Genomic DNA, 5,057 nt, shown 5'->3' on the forward strand with positions numbered 1-5,057 from the left:
CAGTCTGCTTTCATAAAATGCCATTTATGACGAATGTAACTTTCTTCAGTTTAACTTAATTTTTTAACAAAAGACAGGGAAATTACCACTACCAATGCTTGTGTTCTGTTCAACCTCCCATTCACATATACTTGCTATTTTCCTATCAACTATCAACTGTGAGATCTTTTCATGGAAGACAGGAGATGGGTCAGCATGAGGGCAACTGCGGAAGCACTTGGGCCCATCTTATGGAAGAATATTAGACTCAAAAGTTTTGTACGTGTGTATCACGTTTTGAAACTGTAGAAATTATTTGTAACTGTAAAAATGATCTGTACAAGTAATTGTCAATATTACAAATATGCCCTACACTTACAAATCTATTCTACGGGTACGGATCGGTTTTACAGCTACAAATCATCCTACAGTTAAAAATATTTTACAATTACAAATATATTCAACAATTACACATCAATATTCTACGCACAAAAAGCTGCTCTACAGTTACAAATCTTTTCTACAGGTGTACAGACTTTTGCACCACTTCAGGGATGAGAAGTGTCTCATATGTATTGTGTGTGTGTGTAACAGGATTTGTAACTGTAAAGATGATTTGTGATTTAACAAAAAAATAACACGAACAATTTTAAGTATTACTCATATGTCGTTCACTTACAAATATATTCCACAGGTATTAAATATTCCACAGTTGCTGTCTTTCAATTACGAAACTATTCTGCCATTACAAATCTCTGCTGCTCGCACAAGTATTTTCTACAAGTACACAAATACTTTTGAGACTGTTCTGGCGCTTCCTGTTGAATAGCCAATGGCGATCCTCAGGTTTGGCTAGCCAACCATGAATCTCAGTTCACTAACCAATCACAGAGCAGGAGCAGCGCCTTCGTTGTCTGTGGGTGTAACCAAACTTGGAGTCTACGCTTGGAGCACGCTAGTTTCCTGTATTCCTTGAGGTATGTTGGTAGCCTACACCACACAAACTTGTTCTATGTCCACTATTCCTTGTTAATACAGCCAGTGTACCTGATATACGGGGCAACGAGGTGAGATCAATCAATGGCAACTAATGTGGGCAACAGACAAATAACTAAGCTACCGCTAGTTAGCCAAATCCCACTCAATCTCAATGTAGAATAGCAATGGTAGCTAAATTTTCAGTTTAAGCAGCATACAAGTGCGAACGGAAATGTAGTGTGTGGATGGATGGAAATAAATAACAACACTCAACATACTTTTGAAGACATTTTGTTTCAAGTTTGTAACAAATGCGGTCAAAGTTTTAAGGGAGTTTGTCAGTCATAAGGTAGGCTCAGCATTATTATCAAGAGGTGTGCTAACCATTAGGCCTCGTATGCCAGGTCTACCTCCAGATTGTGAGGTGCTACTTCGGACTTGACGAACTCTTATAGTAGGCAACAGAATCTCCTTACTGCAGAAAAACCGTAGTACTGTAGGTTTGATGCTCAACAGATTGCTCTGGAGTTAGTTATAAGTTAATAATAAGTATCCATTGATATGTGTGACAAAACATACCAACTGGTGTCAACATCAGCTAGGCTATGTTGGCATTTTCTGATGGTTCTTCATGACTGATCATAAGGTACAAAATAAATAATACAGAAATACTGTGCTGGGTATTGGTAGACACATTCATCTGTGTATGTATCTATTTCTTCTGTGTAAGCAGGTTCTTATGGATCCCCAGTTGCTGCCTCCTTCTGAAGCACAGGTGGGTCATAAAATATATTTTACTGTCTATGAAAATAGGTCGCTGCCCGTTGTGAGTTTCAAAAAGCATACCTTTTGAACTTGTTGATGGCAGTATTCTTACTTAAAACAACATCCTCGGATGTGTATGTTTTATATTTTGTAAAAGTTAAAGAGAAATCACTACTATTCTATCTTTAAAAGTCAGTTTATTTTCAAACATTTTTGTTGGTTCCTGTCAGTGATAGATCATTATCTATGATAAATTTATCTACACTGGCAGGTTATTAGAGAGGCTGAAAACCAGACTGGAACAGGTTCTTCAAAGGCAGCCTCTGGACCTAGACTATTGATCAATACCCCCTTTAGGAAGCACCATTAATGCTTAATAACTTCCTTTCACCTTCATTATTGTATTTGGGTGAAGGGAGAAGTATAATTCAGATGTTTTTTGTTTTCACAGTGCAGGATTGTATGTTTATGAAGCACATTTGAAAAACAATATTGACTGTTACCACATACAGTGGGTCCCATTCAGAAGTGGCCACTTCTTTCGCACTTTCTGTGATTCATGCAGCTGTGTGAAATGTATTAAAACTTATCGCCACAAGGTGGCAGTTTAAGTCCACTGTAGCATTTGTAAACAGGGCAGTGGAGTGCATTCAAAGGCGTTGCAGTGGCAGTGAGATACTGTAAGCAGAACGAAACTGAAGATCACCTCGTTGAAGTCATACAGTAGACTAGGCTAAATCTGCGCACTGTTTTTGTTGCAGATGATTTTGAAAAGAGTGGTTTGACCAGATGAAACGGAGGTTGACGAAGATGAAATGGAAGACTCATGCCGTGTCACAGCCTACCTCAGACAATACGTTGTAAGTGGTATGACAAATATTTCCTAAGATCCCTTAGGAATCTTAGGATCAGAGTGGGGCTGATCAGAGTGATTTGGATTTGATGAGAGATCTGTACTTGAACCACTCGCAGACTGAAAAATATGTGAAAGTATCCCAATCCGTGAATTGCTGAAACACACTGAGCACACAGTGAGGTGAAGCACTCACTAATCCCGGCAGTGAGCTGCCTGCAACAACAGCGGCGCTCGGGGAACAGTGAGGGCTTATAGGTGCCTGCTCAAGGGCACTTTAGCCGTGCCTACTGGTCGGGACTCAAACCGGCAACCCTCCGGTTACAAGTCCGAAGCGCTAACCAGGCTAGCATTGTATAACAAACAAACTACTACTAAAAGTATTTTCTGATATTGTCTTTTAATTCTTAAATTCTTTCTGCAAGTTCAATGCAGTATAGTCAACAATTTCAGTGTTTCAGACGGTGACCAGAGTTCCAGTTGTTCAATGAATAAACTATGCAATGAGAAACTGTATGCCGATTGCTATTTTTCCTAGTTGTATATTTAACTACAATGTGTGCACCATATGCAGTAGCCAGAAAAGTTGTGATTTTGTTTCTCAGCTGCCACAAGGCACCTACATGTATCCCCAACTTGCTCTGAGAAACTGGCTCTGGTAAGAATTGATGTCTAAGTTGCTTTGGATAAAAACATAAGCCTAATGAATAAAATTATTTATTAAAGTTCACATATCCCAGCATTAGAGAATAATATTTAAAAATGCAATTTTAAATGTATCAGACAGGACAGGGGAGAAGTCTACAATGGTGTTCAAAGACTAGAATACAATAGACCTAAGAAACACATTTTAAAGAACAAATATAGGAGGGAAGGAGATGTATTTTCTATTCAGTGGTAGGCTACATGTTCTCCATGCTGATGTAGAGAATGGTCCAGTGATCCAGTGGAGTGATCTTGAAGGCTCTTGATAAGAGATATTACATCAGTGTTTCTCAAACTTTTTCAGAACAAGGACCACTTAACCAATAAATAAAAAAACCTCACAGACCACCTAGCTAAACAAAAAAATAGTAGGCCTACTCATTGAACCACCTTGCTTATTGTCAGGATTCATGATTTAAACTGGCGTAGCTTACATAGGCAGTGTTACAGAACTGTTTGGATTTACATAAAAGTTGTTCAACATCGCAAACAAATCATCTATAGGCCTATTATATTTTAGCATGCCTGCTCGCGAACCACACTTTGAGAAACACTGGCTTAGGCTACATGAAGACAAAAACAACGATGCATATTTACATGCACACTGAAACACTATGTAGAAAGAGAGCATTCTGGAAAAGCATGATTGTATTTGTAGTAGTTTATCTGCACAGGTACAGTTGGCAAATTATCCAAGTTAACGAACCATCAGAAATGTAAAACGATGACTGTAATTAACATAGCTTAAGTCGCCCATTTGAAATGTAAATAAATTGATAACTTAACTACCTAGGACCAGCCAGAAAGATAATTGCCGATAGAGAGGGGAAACATTTTGTTAACTACTTGCCCCGTGTATCAGGTACACTGGCTGTATCGGAGCCCGTTCCTTAGACATTCTCTGCTAGCGTGCTCCAAGCGTAGACTCCAAGTTTGGTTGCACCCACACAACTAGCCACGACGACGGCACTGCTCCTGCTCTGTGATTGGTTTGTGAACTGAGATTCATGGTTGGCTAGCCAAACCTGAGGATCGCCATTGGCTATTCAACAGGAAGCGCCAGAACAGTCTCAAAAGTATTTGTGTACTTGTAGAAAATACTTGTGCGAGCAGCAGAGATTTGTAATGGCAGAATAGTTTCGTAATTGAAAGACAGCAACTGTGGAATATTTAATACCTGTGGAATATATATAAGTGTACGACATATGAGTAATACTTAAAATTGTTTGTGTTATTTTTTTGTTAAATCACAAATCATTTTTACAGTTACAAATCCTGTTACACACACACACAATACATATGAGACACTTCTCATCCCTAAGGTGGTGCAAAAGTCTGTACACCTGTAGAAAAGATTTGTAACTGTAGAGCAGCTTTTTGTGCGTAGAATATTGATGTGTAATTGTTGAATATATTTGTAATTGTAAAATATTTTTAACTGTAGGATTTTTTGTAGCTGTAAAACCGATCCGTACCCGTAGAATAGATTTGTAAGTGTAGGGCATATTTGTGATATTGACAATTACTTGTACAGATCATTTTTACAGTTACAAATAATTTCTACAGTTTCAAAACGTGATACACACGTACAAAACTTTTGAGTCTAATATTCTTCCATACCATCTGAAACAGACACATGCTTCCATTTAGTGCACAGTCCTTTAGATTCAAATACATTCACATTTGTGCATTAAGCAGGCGAGACATTCGTTTCCTTGTGTGTGTGATCTCCATGCGTATCAAACTTTCCCCTTCCTTTCCACATCTCTATTGTAGT

The 5,057-nt window shown here is 38.3% G+C and overlaps 1 long non-coding RNA gene across 1 annotated transcript; it reads left to right on the forward strand.

Annotated features, from left to right (window-relative positions):
- Nucleotides 1-894: 894 nt before the first annotated feature.
- LOC143137690 (uncharacterized) lies at nucleotides 895-2,578 on the forward strand. The gene is made up of 3 exons (XR_012990062.1): nucleotides 895-956; nucleotides 1,691-1,732; nucleotides 2,484-2,578. It is a non-coding gene; the product is annotated as an uncharacterized LOC143137690 (long non-coding RNA).
- Nucleotides 2,579-5,057: the final 2,479 nt, after the last annotated feature.

The sequence above is a fragment of the Alosa pseudoharengus genome, unplaced genomic scaffold (genome assembly GCF_046254945.1).
Source record: "Alosa pseudoharengus isolate Yale_2024_CS ecotype anadromous, Long Island Sound unplaced genomic scaffold, YU_APseudo_1.1 YU_APseudo_1.1_scf_1, whole genome shotgun sequence".
In the NCBI taxonomy this organism is placed as follows: domain Eukaryota; kingdom Metazoa; phylum Chordata; class Actinopteri; order Clupeiformes; family Clupeidae; genus Alosa; species Alosa pseudoharengus.